Below are 23730 nucleotides of genomic sequence, written 5' to 3'. Positions count from 1 at the left end.
TTTAATAATATACGATATCCAAAGTTAAATTTAAGAATTAAGACTCATAAACCTGGTAATATATGTCGACCATTGGTGGATTTTAAAAAAACAGTTTTATATAATCTTGAATATTACTTGAAAATTTACTTGCAGAAAATCGATAGATCACTCTACAGCATAAAAAACACAGATGAATTAATTAATGGACTACTAAAAGGTAAAATTAAAAAAAGTCATTGTCTTATGAGTTTAGATATCAAATCCATGTATCCATCGATAACACTAGAAATGATTAAGGAAACCATAAATAGATATAATATACCTGAGCACATTTTAATTTTTATTGAATTTATATTTAAAAATAATTATTTTAAAATTTACACAGACTTTTACCGACAAAAGAACGGAATCTCGATGGGATCGGTTGTCGGACCAAAACTGGCTGATATCTGCATGATACCGATTGATGAAAATATATCACAGGCTCCAGGTATAGAATACTACGCACGTTACGTTGATGATATATTAATTATATATGACTCACAAATAACTTCATCCCAAGATATTGAAAGCTATGCAAACAGTTTGAGTAACAACTTAGAGTTCACCAGTGAAGAAGAACAAAATCAGGAATTAAATTACTTGGATATTACTATATTGAGAAAGGAAAACCGATTGCTATTCCGTAAGTACGAAAAATTATGTAATACAAAAAAGACTATTAATTACAAATCATATTGTCCCGTAGAAATTAAAAAAAACGTCTTTACTATGGACCTTAAAAAAATAGTGAACAGGACATCCTTACAAGAAGACATAGATAAAGAAATAAAACAACTTTTTAAAAAATATTTATTGAATGATTATCCAAAGAATTTATTATGTAAGTGGTACAATCAATTTGTAAATTACAGATATAATGTAAAGAATCATATTGATAATATTATATATGTTAAATTTCCGTATGTACATAAACTTTATGAGAGATATAAATTAATTTTCAAACAGTATTCTATATGTATCGTGGCAAAACAAAAAAACAAATTGTTGAATATAGTTAATGTCATAAACAAAGATAATGCCAATATGTTAAACAAACTTGATGTTGCAGGTGTAATTTATAAATTATCTTGTACTTGTCCACAAACGAAGTCTTACGTCGGAGAAACCGGAAGGAAGTTAGAAGTACGTTTAAAAGAGCACGAGGCAGCAATAAGATTAAAAAGAGAAGAATCGCCGTGGTACCTACATTATAAAAATAATTTTTGTAACATAGACAGAAATAATATAAAAATACTTTATAAAGAAGAAGATTGTTTAAAACGTAGAATAATAGAACATTTTTGTATAAAAGAATATGCAAATTTAATCAATCTGAATGACGGTATGCAGATAGATGCATGCTGGGAAAACATCATCCAGCATAAAAGGAACGGAGGTCACCAAAACTTAACTACCCACTGATGAGGCTTGGCGAAATGCATTTGGGGAATAGAACCAATAAAATTATGAAAAAAGTATAGCATCTTTTCGTTTCTGTTTATTTGTTTTCTTAACTCACTCGAAGTCGGATTTTAAAGAGTAGTTTTTTCTACTTGGTTTTTAACTTAAAGTTTTTAGAATTGAAAATTTTACCGATCCCATTGGCTTTTTAAATTATGTATGATAACTTTTTTATTTTTCGTCTCCGGTCTAAAGATAGGGTACCGTTGAACTCATCTCGGTCCCCTGAGTTCAAATATATAATCAAAGTCCTGAAATTCCATAGGTGGTAATCTATAGTACACCCTTAGGGGCCACAGAATAACCCATTGTTTAACGTTCTGAGTACGTATATACGTAATAATAGCCGACTCACGCAGGGACCACGTATGATGATCGCTATCGATATGCCCCAACATGGCCGCTGCCACACAGAATCACTGGAGCGTGTCCTGACCTTATACAGACCTTTGCGGTGACAGCACAAACTAGTGACATCTAGTGGTTCGAGAAGAGAACTAACACTGCAGACTATGTAAAATCTAAGAAAACTTGCAAAAATGCAACGAAATAAATATTTTTATCATCTTTTTGTCTATATTTTATGATTTTAAAACATGAATTATAATTTTATTTAGTAGGAAACATGGATGGATAGTGATTTAAAGAAAGGAATAATACCAATAAAACAAATCAAATGCAATAAGAGTCAGATTTTTTAAATTAAAATCTGAGGTTTTAATTTAATTTTATTAAATTGAAACATTTTTTGAAAATAAAACATTACATACGTGAAATCTTTAATTTAGCATTTTTTGTTCTCGGAGAACTTTCGGATGAATCATTATTTTTTTCACATGTGCTTTAATAAGGACTTTAAAATATTTATCTGCCAATAATTTGATACAATTACACCTTTAATATTTGCATTTTTTAAGAAATAATTAATTAACTTACTTGTAACAAAAATATATTAAAATTGTTTTGAAATATTGCTGATATTTCTGAAGATAATTTTTTCCCACACTTGTTTGGATACAGCATTCTGCAATTGTCGTCATATTTTTTCATTTCTATGTGAAAATTTCCCATATCGTAATCATTATTAAAAGATGATAATACATTTTTACATTCGGTATGGAGTAATTTGCTGCATGCCCATCCCATCACATAATGCTCTGCATTTGTTTGTGCTACATCATAACCAATTATATGATTGTCCTGGCCACACTTTTCATTAACATTAACTTAGTGATTTGCTGAAGTGTAATTTTGATGTGTTATCAGAAATGTTGCAGCATCAATTTCACAATTGCTGTCATCAGAAGCAGTAAACAATTGATTTACCATTACACTTTTTAAGGTACTGCAGAATTTAGTTGCATCTGGGGTTACATTGATACCTCCCCTTCCCCGAATAATTGAAAATATGTTTTCTATGCAGTCTTGTGTAAGCCTTCTGGTTAACAAATATAGAAAACCATAATCATTATGTAACTCTGACCACAGTAACTTCAATGCAATGATAATATCTAGCCCAGGGCTGTCTAACTGGCGGCCCGCGGGCCGTATACGGCCCGCCAAATTATTTTTACGGCCCGCGAGTACATTTTACTATGAATAAATTTATGTTACTAAATTATTATTATTAATATTAAAATTATTTTACTATGTGAAAATTACGGCCACAATGTTCTCATTAATATATTACGAATATTTTAAAGTTTTCTTTTTAGTATAAATAAAATATTTTTTTAATTAACATAAACTGACTTTTTATTTATCAACCTTCTTGGCCCCCGAAATGTTTGGTGAAGAAAATATGGCCCGCGGGCTATGATAAGTTGGACAGCGCTGATCTAGCCAGCCTTGGATACAAAATTTCAAACATTTGCCTTTATTTAAGACTATCAGCTTCCTCAAACATTCAATAATTTCATCTAGCTTTTGCATATGTTTTGAATTGTTACTTAAAGGTTTTCTATACTCTTTTGGACTTTTGCAACTAGAAGAATTAAATATATCAAATAGTGTGTCGCACATTTCAAGAAATTCTGCTGTGTTCACAGCAGCTGATGGCAGAGAATTGAATGCTACATGCACTAAGATTCCAGAAGCTACAGAGTGACTTAGACTCTGACAGCTAAACATACTCTCATACATGAAAATGGGGGAAGTGTGATGCATTTTTTTGTCAACTTTGGAGCCAATCTTGGAATCATTTTGGAATCTTTATGATAGAATGTTTCTATGTGAGACCAGTTACATAGTTTACCATTACAAGAGAGGTCATATTTTTTAAAATTGTTTCTCACTGATTTAATCAAATGAGGTGAATCATGAAAAAAATAGATTTTTTATCATTAATTTCAATAAATGGTTTTTCTGCAGTCACACTTAACAACTTTCTCATTTTCATGTTATTAGCACCTTGGTCACAAACAATTGCTTTAGGAACTAAACCTACTTCCTGAAGATGCTTTATAATATTGCATAACAAATCTTTGATGCGATGTCCTGGCATAGCATTTTTTGTTAGATAGTAACCAATTATTTGTTTAAAATTGCAGTATAAACCTTTAATCATAAATACCATAGCTTGGTCGCATTGATGACGGGCAGATGCTTCAATTGTTTGTGATGCAGTATCTTCACCGAAATCTTCATAGGCTTCTAAATAATCAGTTTGAAGATCATATGACAATGATGACTTGATGGAATCTCATCAAGCACCAATGAAATCACTTTTTCCTCTCTCTTCATTTTCTTGGCTTTTATTTCTAATAAACTTAGAACCAGTTTATTTACTCCAGGCTTTACTTCAGCATTTTGTAACTAGCTTCTTAATGACCTAGTACTGGGCAAAGAAAAATGCCTTTGCAAAAACTTGTATTATCTAGTTGAGCAATAATGTAAAGCCAAAGCAAAACCCTTATCATTATGTGAATATCTTCGGCCCTGAGCTTTACGGTTCTTTAGTTTTAGTTGTAAATTTATAAAGTTTCGAACAACACTATCATCATCATTATTTTCGCAACTGCACTTTGATCATTCTTTTTGCAGTTGCCATAACTTTGTTTTCAGGCTTTTTATCAATAATTTGTATTTTAACAATTGCTTCTGTGAATTTCTAAATTTTTTTGCTAGATTTGAACAATATTTTCTAATGTCTTTTGTTGAAGATAGTTCATTGTTACTTTCCTGGGCAGCTGTTGCTACAGTTTCTACATCAAGTGACATTTTTACATTTGAAGGTTTTTCTAGTTTTCTTTTTTTGGGGCTGCTTCTCATCATGGTCTGCTTGGCATTATAAATTAATAGCGAGGGTACTGCACCAGGCCAGATTCTGTAACATATGTAAAACAAGTTTTTAGACAAGTGCAGTGATAGGAAACTAAATAAAATCTATGTGTGCACACAGGGCCGGATTAACCCACTTTGGGGCTCTAGACATTTTCTTCTTATCGGGCCCCCTCCCTCTCCCACAAGAAATAGAGCGCACAAAAAATATAAAACAATAAATGAAAAAACTAAATAATCTGAAAAACTAAAACAAATCTTAAATCTTGTAACCAGTTTTTATGGATTTCGATGCTAAGGTTCTTGTTAATATTATTTTTGTAAAATTAATAGTAAAAAACACCATTAAATAATAAGTAAACAAATAACAAACAATTTTACATACCCTTGGCTTAAGAGATTTTTGTTTCTAAAATCTTTTTCTGTAAAATGGTCGGAACACACGACGTAATTTTTATTTAAATATTCCGGCCCTTTAGTTTTCAAAATTTCATCTAAATCGAACTTTCTACTCTTATTCCACTGAGTGCATCTGAAAATCAATATAAACACACGTTGAATGGTAAAAATATTTTAAAGGAGGAATGTTGACATAAATGAAAACAATCTAACTGCTTATAAATTTACTTACAATTGTTTGTTTTTAGGGAATCTGTAAAACGACTTGCGATCACTTTGTATCTTATAATTAAAACAGCCATACATAGCACAAATAATCCCTCTTCCGGCCATTCTAATTAGATATAAAATTGAGATATAAAAATGTTCAAAACTTTATATATACTCAAATATTCAAAAACGTCTCCTTAAAACACTCGGTACAAATGGAGTGAAGTGTAGTTATCTCCTCGAACCCCTAGATGGCGGGCAGAAGCTTGTCGCCAGTTTTCAGCAGAAGTTTCCACTATTGTCGTATAAACTATTTGGAAGCAACACACGCATAAAGCATCCAATTTTATATCTCGGACCGGTTGTAGGCTGTTAGCCGCTTGCCTGCTAGATATTCAGCCGTCCTTGCCCGATTATGTGAATCATGAGTAGACTAGATCAACGGCGGACAACCCCCGACCCGCGGGCCAGCTACGGCTCGCGAAAAGTTTCTATCCGGCCCGCGAGATCTTTAATAGATTATTGAATCAATAATCTATTGAATCAATTGAATTGAAGTCAATAATCTATTAAAGATCTCGCAATCTTTAATTTTCGAAAACGATAAGAGAAATAAATGTAGTAATTAACTTTTTATTTATTTATTTCATATTTGCAGACTAAAAAAATTACAAGCCACAAGAAGGCGTCAATTAACTACTACGGCCCGCGGAAAAAACGTAAAATTTATTCTGACCCATGTTATAAAAAAGGTTGCCTTCCCTAGACTAGATTTATAACTTAACCCAGCCGATAGGAGTTTACTGGCATGCTTTTATGATAGTTCCGTATAGTTGACAGGAGTTTTAAAAAAAAATCCATTAAAATATTTGATATATTTATTCTGCGTTTATTCTGGGGTGTACTATAGATTACTCCCTATGGAATTTCAGAACTTTGATTATATATTGAAACTCAGGGGACCGAGACGAGTTCAACGGTACCCTATTTTTGGACCGGAAACGAAAAATAAAAAAGTTATCATACTTTTTCACTTACCATACTTTTTTAATGCATTCATGAAGTTATAGTTGCTAGTACTGCCATCTTGCGGTAAAGTCTGCAAACCATGACGTAGGACTACGGTCATCTCCCGGAGGGTTAAACACGCGATACGAGAGCGAAGAGAGCGACGCGACTTCCGATCATCGCGCGATCGCCATTTCGGTTATGGCAGCGAACATGGCGGCCCGACTGACCTCTCGTATGGGCGCCTCTACACGCCGCCATGTGCTAAACTAGTGATCGATTCACGGTAGTTCTTGAACGAAGTAAAAAAAGGGGGAAACGTCTACTAAAGGCAATTTTAACGGCAAGCGACGGGACTCCCGATCGCGATAGCGAGGCCGACTTAGCGGAGAGCGACGCGACTCCCTATCATCGCGCGATCGCCGAAAAAGGTATGATAACTTTTTTATTTTTCGTCTCCGGTCCAAAAGTAGGTTATCGTTGAACTCGTCTCGGTCCCCGAGTTCAAATATATAATCAAAGTCCTGAAATTACATAGGGAGTAATCTATAGTACACCCTTATTCTGCTCTCTCATCTTATATTACTTACGGATTTCAATGTTAAACCGGTGATATTACGATTTAGTATGTCCCATCTGTAAGGGGATGCAGAAAAAACGTGTACAATTCTGTACAGTGTTAAAAAATTAACTGTTACTTTGGCAGCATCATTTACAACCAAATTTAATGAATGAGACGTATAAGGTACAAAAAAGCTCTAGAATTTACAAAAAATATAAATTATAATTAAAATTATAATTAAAATTATTTTCCTTAAATTTACGATTTATATATCCATTGTCATAAAAATTTCTTTTCACTGTTTTCCCAAGACTACAGATATTCAAGTATAAAGTAACTGGTTTCGACTTATTTCTACTTAAGAAGTAATTAAACAATTAAGAGATTAGGGAATTGGGGACATAAATAAAACCCTGCCGAAAAAGCCAGAATTTTACTTAAACAAAAGCTTAACCGAACCAATCTCTAGCCGAGTACAGTGGGGACTGATTTCTTCGTAATATTAGGTAATAAAGACAGAAATTTTTCCAGTTCACTGAGAGTGACCGAAAAGTTGTAAATTTTGGAAATTTCCGTGAACAGTCGGTCCTAAAACGAATTAGTTAGAAAACGAACGACAGCAATCTGTTAAGTTTGACATATTTAGATTTTTACAGCTATGGTGAGAAACGTTTAAAATCTACAACAACCCTGTGGCGTCCTTTGATATATACTAGTGATGCGACAAAAGAGGCATTTGACATTGACCGGTACCGGCACCCTCGGGATTTGGCACGCGCACACCTACCTGGACCGTCTTTGATTCCATTCATTAGCCCAGTGGTTCCCGACCTTTTCTAGGATGCGGAACACTTTTGTGAGCAATTTTCTTTAGCGGAACACTTACTTAAGTTAATATGAAATATATAAGCTTGTCATCAGTTATTTTATTAGAATTGAGCAGTTATAATTCAAAATCTCTACTCATATTATTAACGCCAATTCTAAGATAGGAAAAAATATACCTAAATAACTTTAATGGGAAACTTGTGCCTGATGTTTTTTACATATTTTATTCAGTTTTTATCATTGCCTTTATCTTATTCGAAACAGTAGTACACTCCGTAAATGCGAGTCGTACATATATATTTAAGTTTATAAAAATTTTATGATTTTAATTTTTTGATATTCGGCGGCTCGAATACGATTGTACACTTTCCGATTTGCGACTAAATCTGCGGAACACTTGGGAGATGCTTACGGAACACAAGTGTTCCGCGGAACACCGGTTGGGAACCACTGCATTAGCCACTCGTAGGGAGCTACAGTATTTCACTAAGTGGATTGTTTTAAGATTTAAAAAGTAAAGAATATTTTGTTATTTTTATGTACGTTTCTTCACAAAGTTATATTTAATTATAAGTTTCTTTAAAAGGATATTCATACAATTGAAGAATTTTTTGTAGTAGGTATGTATATTCATCACACAGTTTGTTTTACCAAGTAAGTTTTTCTGATAATTGTAATTTTAGCCCTTATATCGTGGCTAGTGATTCAAAAATTTATTTTAAAAAAGTTTTGGCTCAAGACCATATAATGAAAAAGAAAACATTATTAAAAGAGAAAGACCAATGCCTAAATTAAATATAAATACGTCAACAAAAAAATTTCGACATTTTGACGATAAAATTTATGACGAATGACGATTCTTTCGTAAAATTGAAGCAATTTGGAAATCAAAGCGGAATAGAATTTAACATTGGTAGACAATATAAAATAAATATTGAAAATTATAACAAGATAATTACTATTAAAAGATATATCTAAATTAATAGAAGTTATATGTTTTTTTCTCAAAGCAAGAGTTGGCATTTAGAGGGCATAGGGAATTTATTGAATCTAATAACGGAGGTAATTATATTGAACTTTCTTATTTATTAAGTACGTCAGATATTCTATTGAAAATACATTTAAAGAAGTATACGGTTTTTACTGGCTTACCGAACAAACGAATACGAACGGGCCCTGACGCGCAATTAATTGATTGCCCCTGTAAGTCGGCTTCTTACAGAAACACAGCTTCCCTGATCATCAAATGTCACGGCACGCCACTGCAAAATAGTTTGCTTTAAGACAATCAACCGTTCGGACGTCCTGGGCGTCGATGTGGTTCTTTGATCGTCGATCGAAGGTGGCCCCGGGACAGTGGCGTTGACACGTCTGTAAGGCACGGGGAGACTTCGTCCGTTGGAGTCGGGGACACTGTCTAAGTTCGAAGTAGCACGGGTTACAGGTTGGCACAATGGACGAGAAATTGTTTTTTTTTTTTTTTTTTTTTTTTTTGCGCGTTGATGCATGGCGTTTTGGTTATTCGGAACGTTGACCGGGTGCGAGGTGTCCTCGATTGTCGGAGATTATTTCAATTTCCGTTCTTTCTTTCGTCCATGTTTGTCCCTCGTTACTAAACGTAACGAGACTCTTACCCGGAGAGGGAGAAAAGTCAAAATCGAAGATGAATTCGACCTTCCACCGATCATAGGACGACTTCCTTCCACGATTTATGGTTTCTGCCTGGCAGTTTGATATAAACAATGGGTGTCCGACTACAAACGACTTTTACCTATGCTTTCTTAAACTAATAAATTTTTCTCTAAATTAACCGTTTTTTCGCGTCTTTCGTGACGGGTCAGACCCGTCCGGTACATGACATTTCCATAAAAGTTTTAAACAAATACTGGAAATGACAAAAATAAACAATTTATGTATTTTAATTCTAAAATGCAAATAATACACACACAATACAAATTGATATGATACAAACAATAATAGAAAAACTTGTTTCTTAACTCTATTCGGCGATTTTTTCTGCAAAGTCGTTAATTACTTTATCATAAAAGTCGCTGGTCGTCGACTCCATCAACGCTTTTTCTATCGAAAGGAAGGCTAGCGACGACAATTTTTCCTCCGATCGAGTGTTCCTGGCCAATGTATGAATTCTCTCCGTGGTCGAAAAACTGCGCTCAACAGACCCACCGGTAGATGGTACCGTAAAAATTAATGATATTAAATCATATAATTCTTTTAGTACGTCTTTGTTCGGATCGACATTGATTATAATATGTTTTATGTCTAAGAGTTACTTGTCAATATAGTCCGGACACGAATATAAATATTGCGATTCGCTACGTAATTTAGATAAATCGAAAAATTTCCCATAAAATTTACTTAATTTAAAGAATTAAAACACGCTTGGAAAAATTGTTTTTCATAATATTAAAATTATTAACATCTAAAAGTGATAAAAATTCTAAAGATTTTATGTCTGAAAATCTGTCAATATAATTACAGTATAATTAAAAGAAAATTATAATTAAATATAACTTTGCAAAGAAACGTACAGAAAAATAACATTGAATACTCTTTACTTTTTAAATCTTAAACAATTCACTTAGTCAGATAGCTCCCTTAGCCATTGGGAAAGGGATAGAATCTTTGGAAGCGTTACACGTGTGTAGCTTCCACCAGCTAAACCGGGTGAGGGCGGTGCTCTGTAAAGCGCATGCGCAAATGCCTATAATATGGCTGCTTGGAAGCTGACCCGGTTTTGACAATACAGCGCTTCCATTCTAATTACTGATCGAATAAATTAATATTAACTGTAATTAATACGGTCAAGTATCGATGGAACAATTCTTTATTCAAGAAAGTTTTACATAACATTTTAATTATATACGAATTAACAATTTAGGTATTGAAATGAAGTTGTTATAATGAAATTCATTAAGAGGAAAACGTGTTTCCAACAAACTTATAAACTCTGTTCTGTATATTCGAAACAGAAAATTGCAATTAAAAAATGTCAGCAAATTCAAAAATATTAAATCTTTTTTTTAAACCATGCGCTGAAAATACCGAGATCAACGGAAATTATACTTTTTAATATAATTATAAAATTTGAAAAAAATTATGTCTGAATATGAATATTGTAATGTTTTAGAGTTGAAACTTTTCGGGAATTCGAAAAATATGTCATTTAAATTTTAAAACCAGTTCTGGTTTTATCTTTCATGGTTATACAAATCTATAGAAATTACAACTTTCGCAGGAAAATTATTTCTAAGTGTGATTATTGTAATGTACTTTTAGATCATGGTTTTGAATAAATATCTCTGGGCTTAATTAACATTCACATGGCTTTCGTCTGTTGTGGGTCCAAAGGTGTGCAATTAAGTGAGTGTTTTGTGTAAACTTCTGTTTACACTTGTTACAACTGTAAGGCTTTTCTCCTGTATGGATTCTTTCATGAATTTGCAAACCTTGTTTAGTTCTTCCTACAGTGATTACATAAAAATTTCTTCTGTTCCCTTTTCTCTGCGATTAAAAAAAATTGTTTTAAATAATATTTTATCGATGCATAATAAGTATCTTAAATAAAAACAATAGTATGTCTATGCATGTTCATACACAAGCTGAAGCAGCGCTCTGCTAGCGTGCTAATGCTATTCTGTTCAGAGAAGTATATGCATGCTCAAACAGGTTCAAGCATTGTCCTTTACAAATTCTGCGTTAATTTTTCAATAATAGTGTAAATATTTTTAGCTTTTAGACATAAACAATATAAATACGATACTCACTGTAAATTTTTAGAGAACGAAAAAATCGATACGTGAAATTTTCTATTAATTTTTTGTTCGTCATGCCATCAACATAAATGTCTGGAACAAATTTCATTAAATACCTTCCGGTAAGAATTATTAACATAGCTTTCTTTAAAAAGAAGGAACTTAAAACGTTACCATATTTTAAATCTAGCAGCTTGTGAAAAAATCCAGCAACGAGTTTTGTAACTATTCCGGTCGTTGCTAATTTTTTAAAATAATTTTTTATATTTTTAATTATTATCGAATGGAAAAAAGCTTAATTTTGAGGGTATAGATGAATTTTACAAAAAAAGAAAAGAAGAAAAAAACTGTAAATGGCTAATAACGAGTAAAATCGTCATTAGGTCCGACCCTACTGGAGATACACACGGCCCCCATTATCTCCCAACCTTCTCGAACTTTAACCACCAAAATTTAATTGAATCAATTACCGTAATACATGAACTCTTCCTGCAAAATTCCTAAAATTTTCGACAAAAATCACAAAAGTTATTAGGCTTCAAACAGGATGAACAAAATCGTACAACACACACATTAACATCCATACCAGCAGACCCCCCAGAATTTCTTCGCATTTCTCGTAATTTCAAAGTCCCCCGAATCCAAAAACGTAAATATCTTGAAGGGTCTGCATATAAATATATATTTCTTTGAACGATCGCAATACTTTCTCGCTGCTATATGTAACAGCCGAGAAAGTAAAAATACTCCCCCTCTCTCGAATGATATATATTTTATTAAAATGTAAGACTCGCACGAGAAAACCTTTCCTTGTTCGTTCCACGTGCAAAACAACGTGTTTCAAGATGACAAAAACGAAGATTTCTCTGTAAAATAATTAACTCTTTGTGGTTACCGTTAAGGCAATGACAAGAAATATGTTTAGAAAAAGTGAATGTTTATCCTTATTAACTTATGAATTTATGTAAATTTAAAACAGGATAAGCAAAAAGTTGCAATGGAGAATGTTGTTGCTAGAACGAATTTACAAATTGTCTGCAATAATTTAATTCATTAATTATACATTAATATAATTGTGAAAAATTTGATTTATAAATTGCAAAAGTTTCTGTGAAAATATCAATATACCGATTGATGAAACAATAAACAAACGACAATACAAATAATAAGAATGTAATATAACAATCGGTTGTCTCATTTAATTGTTTGGCTTCAATTAATGCGGAGAGACGAAATACGCGTCTCTGTGGACTAAATGGGGGCGGAAACCCAAATCCTCCGAGCTTACCTCCTCGTGGTGCCCCCGGGATATCTCCTTTCTGCCTCACTCTCGTGTGATCTGACCAGGAAGTTTTCTTTTTCGTCCTCTATCTTTAACGTTCTCTTCTTTTTCTTTAACTTTCTCTCTTCGTCCTGGTTGGTGTGGGGCAGTGGGTCAGATGGGAATATGCAAACAAGGCAGGGGGTACTTTCCCCGTCGTGTCTCCTCCTTGTCGTGGTGGGGAGGCTTGGTGATCTGTGCTGCAGTGTCTCGATGGGATTTCTCGTCAGGGTGTTGCGGTCGGATCCAACTAAGAGAGAGACATGCCGATGCCGAGCAGAAAAGTATAGTGCAGAGGTAACTTTCTGCCTTATCTTTGAGTACGCCCTGTCAAAAAATTCACGAGCCTGGTGACAACCACTCTTTTATAGATATTCAGTCTTTGGTCCTTGTAGTCCTTCCAGAATATTCTAAATGTCAGTGTGTAAACGAGCATCAAGCATATTCTAGAAGCAAACTTGAAGCATTTTCTAGACATCCTTGACACTTTCTAAGCTTTTTAATCCAGCCCATCCTAGTGTTTTGATATACAGATGCTGAGTATAGAAAAAAAGTTTGGAATACTGCAAGTAACAAATACATTAGTTAATTTCAATACGTAAACGGGATAGAATTTACAAAAACCACACCCTTGTACACAGTTTCTATTGAGATAGATTCCACTATAAAATTCAAGTTGGAAAAGTTTTATTATTAATATATTTGTTGCAGTTTGTTATTTAAAAGAATATATATATTCATTGAAACGAATAAGGCAAATCGATTTATTGACACAAAGAAAAAAGAAAGAGCTCTAGCAATCGCATAATGTAGTGATTTCTCAATGCCGTGAATGAATCAACATTTATTAGGTTATATACACTCGACTTGAATTTTATACGAAAGCCACCTTTTGTACATACAACTGACGAAGTTATCTTTCTAGTTATAAACAAACTCGATCTAAAGCGGTCTTTCGATGGTCGGACATACGAACAGAACTAAAGTTAACAGATGGCGCCTAACCAAGCGCGGTTTACAACAACGAATATGATTAATCTTAACACTCCTCCTTAAAAAAAAGTGTTCATTCACATAAATTTTATTCTTCTCGTCTATTATACTTCAATGGTTGTAAATACCCGCGATAGTTCAAACTTTAATTAAAAATAGCTTATTTTTGTGTTATATCCTTAAGTTTAACAATAATTGTATCACTTAATACGACTACTCCTTTATCTTGCACTCTGTCTTAATTATATCCTCATATTCAGTGGTGATATTCAGCGGGTTCGCACAGGTTCGGCCGAACCCGTTGTTAAAATTTTCAGTTTTCCGAACGGGTTCGCCCGAACCTGTTGGTAAAATTTTCAGTTTCCCGAACCTTGTTAAACACACGTAACGTTTCTCAGTGGTTTCGTTTCTTTTAAAAAATATATTAAAATATACGTATTATACTCTGTAACACTACTAAACTAGAGCCTTATAACCGTTCGCACCGAGCATTTCAGCATTTCAATCTAGATTGTGAGCAAGGTCGGGGACTATGCCTTGGTGCGATCTCTCGACCGTTTCAATCTCGACCGAAACGAGGTTTCATCGCGATCGATTCAAGAGAGTTCTTGAAACTAGATCCAGTCATAAGAGAGATCCCACAATCTCACGCGCGCGAGATAATACAAGATGGCTGTGGAACACGTGTCGGGCTATGGACAGCGAAATAAAAAGGATATTGTATTTCGAGAGATGATGACATCTGTCTATTATCAGCAGTGCCATTCGAGGTGAAAAATTTCTCTGTCTGAAAAAAAAAGGTCGACAGCACTAATATACTATTGTTACCTGGTCCTGGCCCAGGGCCCCTTACGTTCCAAATACAGCACTGATTATTAGATATATTGCAAGAAAAGGTATTGTATTTATTTCTAGCCAAAACTTCCATTTTGTTTGTCGGTGATTGTTAGGGAAAAATTTTCTGCTAGCGAACCCTTTGTTAAATATTTCGAACATCACCACTGCTCATATTCAGTATCTTAACTTTGACATTTCTTCGTGTCATATCTAACACGTTTTCATTTAGGGTACTGATTTCGGATAGCACGTAATTCTACAAAAAGAACTTTTCTTGCTTTGATCTTTTAAATAAAGATCACTAATTACGTTGTCAAGTTGACCACGAATTTTTCCACTACTCAGTTTTAAATCTCCAATGTCCTTTTTAAAATTGTTATTTTCATTATCTCTACCAACTTAAACCGAAAAATTTGACCCTATATCCAGATATCAAAATTGAGCATTTCCGTAAAACATATCTACAGTAATTTCGCCTACCTTTCATGTCAAGGCTAGGCTAATTTTAAGAACAGGTTAATAAAAAATGTGAAATTTTAGCGTGACACGATTCTTTACGTAACTTATAAGATAAGCAGTAAATGATATAACCAGGACAACAATTGTGAAGATTTCTTTTTCCACTATGACATACTATTAGTAACAATATTTTTTGACTAACTTAATTTTCTTATTAACTTATCAGTTTTTAGGCGTTCTTCTCCATTAACGCTTATAACTTTTATCTCATTCGAATAATGCTATGATTATTGTTATTTTTCAAGTCTTAAACTTAACTACAAACGAAACGAACTTACAGCGCACTCCGTCGTATCATTTTCACTCGGGTGACTTAAAAAAAAGAGGTTTGTCGTCGTAAAAACATATTTGCAACAACCGGGACTATCTGATATATTTACTTTTTATTCTTTCCGCACTGTGGGAATTAAGATGATCTTTTCTCATGCCCAACATGGGTTCGGCTAGACTAGCCGAACCCATGTTGGGCTTGAGATGAGTCTAGCCGCTAGACTCACATTAGGGCAGCCGGGTGGTGAGGATTAGAGCCGACATATGTGGGCAACAACCGAAAAATTTGAGGTTTTTCGACCGCCCGATTCGGACTCATGTTCCCAAAAATTATATTCATTTACGCATGTCTCCACCAAAAGAGCTAGAGATATCGCGAAGACGGCTCGAAAACGAAAGAAAACAATTTTAATTATCAGGTAGCTGGCCGGATGACCGAAGTCCGCTACTCACGGTGATGGTCGGCCATTCTATCGTAAATAATTTTCCGCTGGGTGTCTCTTAGGTAGAAAAAACCCGCCGGACTTTAAAATAATTCTTCCCGAAATACGCCCAATTTATTTTTAAACGCCAAAAAAAAATTTAGGGAAAGGAAAGATAATTTCGTGGAAAATTATTACCGGACGAATTTAGACTTCGGTGGAAATTTTTACGTTTTTAATAGAAATTTCGTTTGACGTCGCGTCGCCGGCCGTTCCACCATTTTCGGGAACCTCGTCGTGTGTACGTCGAGTGCGTCAATGCGGTTTATTTACCATACGATTTGTTATCGATAATGCTGCCGGAAATTTAATATCGCTTTTATAAATCGATCCGGGGACGAATGCTTGGCGTGGAGACCCCGAACGTTAATTTTGTAATTTTTCGTTTTTCGATATCGCAACTTAAAGGTAAGATCGGCGCTGTCTTTGCTTCTCATGCTAAGCCTAATGCCTATTGTGATATTTGCTAACAAAAACCAGAAACAATTTCGGGATGAAACGGAATCGCCGATAAAAGTGGCCGTCGGACGTGTGGCCGGATACGTACGCTGTTTACCGTCAACCCCGCGGAAGGGGCCGTCCTTCGGCCGAAAATCGCCTTTTTCCCGGGTTAGTTCGAGTTCGAACGAGTTCGAACGCTTTAATCCGGTTACGCATTTACTAATGGCTTAATTATTAACGTCGATCGTGGTCCTCCCGAGACCCCGACTTTTCTCGCTCGGTCGACCGGACTCTCTTCTCTTCACCATTCGCGTAGTTGCCAGGTTTAATTCTCCGACCGATCGAAACTAATACTGTGGCAATCGGATAAATCCAGATTAATGATAGAATTAATATGGCGTAGAAGATTCTCCGATTACGGTACATGTTCCCTGTTACGTTCGTGTCGTAAAATTAAAGACTAATCGAAATCTCGTATTCTCTGCTCACCATTAAGGAAATTTCTGCGTTTTTGTAACTTGAGCGAAAATTACTTAAAGAACGGTGAAAGACGTAATCTGATTCGTCTCTGTTATAAAATAGTCTTAAAAGTCTCAGTCGAATAAAATCACTAGGTTTAAAGCCATCGCACGATGTACGCATACCGGACGAAATTAATTATTTATATAAGGTATGTCGATTAAAGACTACGGATGCTATTTTTTGACGCGACGGACCAGTCGTAAATATCAAGATTGCGTTATTGGAGGGTAAGACCCATTTATCCACCACACACTGTCACTTGGTCTGGGATTACACTATAATAGTTAAGGGCCCGTCCCTTTGTCGGTATCATCTTCAGGATATGGCACGTGACTGGGTGGGCGGCTGACCGGAGGGAGGGTTGGGAGTGGGACTATTTCGTCCTCTTCGGATTTGGGACATGTGGGATCTGTTCTAGAGTTGCTGATTTTTCTCCTCTGTTTGGAGGGTGGGATCCATAGACTGCTTTTGGTTATTTTTCTTGTTGGGATTTCAAATTCTGTATTAATGATGCACTTGTAACAGCTTTTGATTTGACACAGTAAAATATTGTGTGCTGTGTTTTCAGTTTGTTAAATTTGGTTATTTTGAATTGTATTTTTACCATGTGTCTGTGGATGTTATAACAATTATGACAAGATTAGTGTTATTTATAAATAGCTAGGACTATTTTAATGTTCAGGTTTATATTGCTGCTTGTTTACTTTCCTATGTTGGCAGTTATTCTGGTTATATATTTGTTAAATATAGAGATGGTGTGAGTTTTATTGCACTGTCTTGAGAAAATAAAATTTTTGCATAAAATACAATGATTAATTCTGAAATTTTTCAATGTTTTTTTAATAATAAAATATCTTATTGGTTATTAAAAGCAATATTCATGCATAAAGACTCTTATGTCAACATTACAAAAGAAAATTGTAAACCGTTATCAGAATTCTAATAGCTGGGGTAATTTGTATATTTTGCATTAATCGGACTTAAATTGATTAAACTCTGTATCAGTCTTGTATCATTCTATTGTATCAGTCTATTTCTATAATTGTTTAAACACTAAAAGTGAAAATGCTTATTCATGTAAATAAGTATCCAAAAATGGCATCAAATACTTTCCTGACAGACAGTTCTGTATTGTTGCCCAAATGCTGAAATTAATGGTGTTAAATGCTGATTTCACACCAAGTCATATAGTTCAGTGTATGTACACTCTTGATGTTTGTGGATGTTGGTGTTTGGGAGTTCAATCGTTTGTGTTCAGAGATTTATGCTCCAAAATTTCAACTTTTGTGAAAGGTTTTGATCTTTTAGGAAATGGGAGATTATGTACTACTATAAACTGGAGTTGGCACTTGCATGAACTAGATGTTTGAGCTGGTGCAATGTTAAAAGATCACTGCATTCACTCATTTGTATGGTCTCTGTCATAACTAATGTTTTGTTTATTTTTTTTCTTTTGTTTTAACTAAAATGATTTTTGCAACACTATAAATCATTGTGTGGTATATTTATTTAATAAAACCATTCATTTTTCTGAAAATTTTTTATATCAGCAGTAATATATAAAGTCTTGGAAGAAATTACAAATTTACCATTGAAAATGGAACACAAAGTTTGAGAATTTGATGTTTATGAAGGATTACTTGGTCCCAATTATTCATGAATGTGGAGAGGATCAGTGTATATTTCTCTCTTTTTTGAATATTTTCCTCAATTAATGGATTCTTATCCAGTTTATTGTTATTTTGTTGGCGAAAATACTCTTGTGGCTTTGAAGACAATTAAATAAAAATACTTTTGGATGGCTGTTTTGCCTTTGGATTCATTTACATATTTCCATACATATAGCCATTTCTTGACTTGTAAATTCAATTAACAAGGAAAGGTAACCAAATGACTGACTAACTTTTAAATTCTGATAAACTGGAGTTAGATAATTCTCCTAGGTATAATTTTTCGAACAATATTAACATACACAAATTCTTGGTTTTTAGTTAAAAGTTTGAAGATGTATCACTAAATTTGATATGAAACAAAGGTTTTGCATTTAGACAAGACTAAACTAGATTTATTGGTTTGAGACATTTCACAAAAGCTATAAACAGCTTCAGTCAATCTTTTATAGTTGGGAAATTTACAATAATGTCAATCAGATGAATGAGAGATGATATCCTAATCAAGGATACTATCGAAAAATTGACAGTCTGAATATAATCAAACTTGGATTTCTCATGTTAGTAAGAATAGGATATACATGAATAAACTCACTCAACTTTGTTGCTGGAATGGCATCCTTTAATCCTTAGTCACATCTTCAGAAATGAAATAATTTATTTCAATATGTGAAAATGTACAGTATAGGAATAAAGTTTTTTCTTATTATAAAATTTTTTTTCAAAATCTGTTAGTAGTATTTGGTTTGTGCCAAAAGATAAAAGAAAATAAAATTTTTTTTTTTCATTCTCTTGTGTTAGCTAGTTTTGAAGAGGTGATACAACTTTTAATGAAAGAAAAAGTGGCAGCCATATAGGAAAAAGTGGTGTGCCCTACTACATCAGTAATTACTGTTGAAAGCAGTTTTAGATGAGAATAACATATTCTCATCTGCATCCTGTCTGATCACAAAGGTATAACAGGATGATATGCAAGGTTTAAAGAGACAGGAAGTATGTACTTTCTTAAATGAATTGATTGACCATTCTTTAGTTGATTGTTGATGCTATACAAGAGGCTTTCAAATGAAGTTCATATGTGCTGCTTATGAGCTTGGGATTTCTCATTCTACAGTGAAAAATTTTACAAATAGACTTGACTTGTATGGATATGAAATATAGATCATCCAAGTGTTGAAAACCTAATGTCCTTGTCACAAAAGAATCATAACAAGCAGAAAGATTTTGCATTGCATAGATAATGACAATGATTAGCTACACAAACTTTTTGATTGGTGGGCTGAATTGACAAATAAGTCATAGGTATGCTTAACTGCTTATCTTGTAACTTATTAATATTTTAATTTTGAGCATAAATGTTATGATAAGATTAATCATTCTGGTTGTTAATTTGGTTTGGCCCCTCAAAAATTTCCATGGCTCCCTAACGCACACATGTTAATCTTCAATGCCCTTATTTTTTCACATTCGTAGCATAACATAAAACATCTATTTATCTGAAGTTAATAACAGCTGTACTAAAATTCTGATTACAATAAACAAGGTTTCTATAAATGTACAGGATGTCAAAAGTCACTTAATACCCTTATAAAATCAAACTGAGTTGGGCAGGAGAAATTTTGGTATGATAGAAACATGTTATGACTAGGGAAAACCATCTTTGTCTATATGTCAGCTGGACTGTCACCATCTTGAATTCACCTGAAAATGTTTAAATGGGAATGGGGTTATGCAATACATGAAATGAGGCTTGAATTTCAAGAAAAATGCAATGGTGAACTTGATTTCCACCTAACTTTAATCTGTGAAAAGTTATGAAAATGAATATAACCCTATTCTCCTTTTCCATGTGTGTTTTAAACAATACTGGGTTGCCTCTAGCATGTGAAGAATGATTCCAAATCATCCTGATGTTTGGCAGAAGGAATTCACATGATATTGCAAATAGTTTTAATCAATGATATCTCTGTAGAGATCTTGTTTTACATGTGATAGTTGCACACTTACTGCATAAGTTCTGAGAGACTGATTAGTTGAAGATAAGCCACAATGTGCATTATATGAACTTTTCTTTCCAGACATCAAAGAGATCTGTTCCTCACACATTAGAGGCATCCCAGCATTGTTTAACTCACATGGAAAAGGAGAATATGGTTATATTAATTTTTTTTAGCTTTTCACATATTAAAGTTAGGTGGAAAACAAGTCACCATTCCATTTCTTTTTAAATTCAAGCTTCATTTCTTGTATTGCATGATTCCATTCATTTAAACATTTTGAGGTGAATTTAAAATGATGACAGTCCATCTGACACATACACAAAGATGGTTTTCTCTAGGCATAACATGTTTCTATCATATCAAAATTTCTCCTACCCAACTCAGTTTGATTTTATAAGGGTATTAAGTGATTTTTGACTCGCCCTGTATTTTAACTTATATTAACACTTCTTCAAATTCTAACTCAATTACTTAGTACATAAAATCTCACTAATCTCAGAAGTTAGTCCAGCAGTTATCAAAATTATCACCTTTCTAAAGTTTTTGACTTATTCTAAAGGTCTTCATGACAGCAGATTTAAAAATTATTCAGTTTGAAAGTAAATTTTTCTGTTTAGAGATTCAACATTTATTCAAATTTTCTCTGATGAAGACCTTCACTTGCACTTATAGCATCTGGGTTCCCAAACAACAGTAGTGCATCATGATTTGTTTACTTTATGGTGGTCTGGAAACATATTTAATTAATTATTAAATCACTTTTGCAAGTAAAGCTTTTGAATAACTGCTCCATTAATTTTTGATTTATAAGCTCATGATCTGTTAATACAAACTGGAATATCATATGCAATGAATGTTGCATATGTTATCAGTTGTATCATTTTCATTGTATTCACTTTTAATTATTAATTTGCAATTTAAAGTACTATCACACTTACTTTAGTAATGTAGGCATGAAGTTAGTCAAAAGAAAATACTCAATCTTCCTTACACACCGGTGATTCAATAAAAAAATACACTTACGTAAAACCAGATAACCGGAGTGGTTAGTATTCGGGTCGCAAACGTTTTCGTAGCCTCTTCTAGGCTCTTCTTCAGGCTTAGTAGTAATAAATTCGAATATATTCCTTTTTGAAAGAACCGAATTTCGAATTCCGTCACGTGAAAACGTTCCAACATATTTTTTAAACTAAATGATTGCCGTTCTGTGTAGCGCGCATGCGCTTCAGTTCTTTCAAAAAGGAATATATTCGAATTTATTACTACTAAGCCTGAAGAAGAGCCTAGAAGAGGCTACGAAAACGTTTGCGACCCGAATACTAACCACTCCGGTTATCTGGCTTTACGTAAGTGTATTTTTTCAAAAGAAAATAATGATTACATTGAAGTAACGGAATTCACACCTTTATAAAATAATATGAATTTTGTAAAAAAAACTGTCATGAGATTTTAGGACTTGGGTCTAGAAGATTTTAAATTGCTTGGGTTTAAATTTTTTTTTTTTTTACCTCCTGGAGATGTTTTAACTTCAGGGCCATGTTTATCCCAATTGAAAAATACTGGTTAACAGAGTTTTGATGAATTTTATATATGCAAAACAGTTCAATCTTTAATAAAAAAAGGCAAAAATAAAAATATAAACATTCCAATCTTGAATTAATCTAGCAGATAGGGAAAATTCTGTTATAAATGTTTTCAGTCTACTTCTAAGACCTAATTCAGGTTAAATATTCAGAAAGGGAATGCTTTGGGCTACAACATTCCAGAATGAAATATATCCCATTAGTTATTTTTGAAAGGTTTAAATTTAAATTTAACCATGATTCTTCTATTCATTCCATTTTGGAATGTTGTAGCCCAAAGCATTCCCTTTCTGAATATTTAACCTGAATCAGGGGCTGTCTCTGATCTCTCATCTCTCATATGCCGGTCTCTGAATTGGCTAATCCGAATGATTAGCCAATCAGCAACCAGCTTACGAGAGACGGTGACCAGAATACGACCCCAGGTCTTAGAAGTAGACTGAAAACTTTTGTAACAGAATTTTCACTTATCAGCTAGATTAATTCAAGGTTGGAATGTTTATATTTTTATATAAGATGTTATTCAAAGCATTTTTAAGATTGGACCAATTTCAGTAAAATATTTAGATTAGATCAGTCATTCAGCAAGTGTAATCAAAATCAGAAGAACAAGTATAAAACTTGTAAAAATTTCATTTCTAAGAGCCACCCCAAACTAGCGCTTTGCGAGAACAAAACGCTAGCAAACATGTTCTAGCACAACCAATGACGTCAAAGGCTCTGCCCCTCTCTTCTTTCCCGCACAGTTTTTCCTTTGCTAGCGCAGTGATATGAGAGTATGCTATGCTCGCTATTCACAGAATTCAACAGCAAGAGCAGTCACGCTAGCAAGAGAGAGCGGGCAAGATAGATGACCACATAAACATGTCACATGTGAAAAAAGAAATAATAGAATTTTATCAATGTATGTAAATTATATGATTAATACATTCAGTATTGAAAATAGTATAAGCATTGTATATAAATAGTAAATGGTTATATATAAATAGTTTTCGGATAGTTAAGCCTAGTTAGGCTTAACTAGTAGGCGTCTTTCCCATGCTGTTTCAAAGTTCAGAACGAAACTGAAACAGTTTAGAACTGACTGATTACAAGTATAGGCTATAATAAAATCTTTGTTCTACAGCCAGTCCACATCTGTGGAATGCACGTCATGTGGACTACGTTACGCGAGCAAACATTGTGTAGTTTTTTGGCTGCTTCATGCTCGTGTAGCTTACCTAGCAAAAGTGGCTCATAGCCTCATGGGAAAAAAGGCGGGGCTTGGGAGCGTGACTGAGCATATGCTAGCTCCCACTTCCTATAGTTTGCGGTGGCTCTAAAAGCTGCCTGAATGTTTATGTGGAATCCTTCCACAGTTAATCGAGCACTTTGAACTTTGGAGTCTAATGCAAGTAATAGGATATGAATATAATAGACTAAATTTAGAATTTTTGATGATGAAATTTCTAACAACTTTGGTTGCAAAATATTGATTATTAGTAATTTTTTCGGAATAGTATAAGATTTTGCTGAAAATATTTTCAAAATTGTTTTTGTAAAATCAAG

At 33.7% G+C, this 23730-nt stretch overlaps 1 protein-coding gene across 3 annotated transcripts in view; it reads left to right on the top strand.

Annotated features, from left to right (window-relative positions):
• The first annotated feature begins 16157 nt into the window (after positions 1–16157).
• Positions 16158–23730, top strand: part of LOC136972743 (zinc finger MYND domain-containing protein 11) — a 101835-nt gene continuing 94262 nt past the window's right edge. For all 3 annotated transcript variants that reach the window (XM_067267360.1, XM_067267359.1, XM_067267358.1), the window contains exon 1: positions 16158–16374. The gene's annotated coding sequence lies outside the window, so the exon portion shown is untranslated. The remainder of the gene's footprint in view (positions 16375–23730) is intronic.

Source organism: Centruroides vittatus, unplaced genomic scaffold (genome assembly GCF_030686945.1).
Source record: "Centruroides vittatus isolate TY-2023 unplaced genomic scaffold, ASM3068694v2 contig_301, whole genome shotgun sequence".
Taxonomy (NCBI): Eukaryota; Metazoa; Arthropoda; class Arachnida; order Scorpiones; family Buthidae; genus Centruroides; species Centruroides vittatus.
The sequence above is the reverse complement of the archived record's forward strand: the minus strand, read 5'-3'. Positions and strand labels throughout refer to the sequence as shown.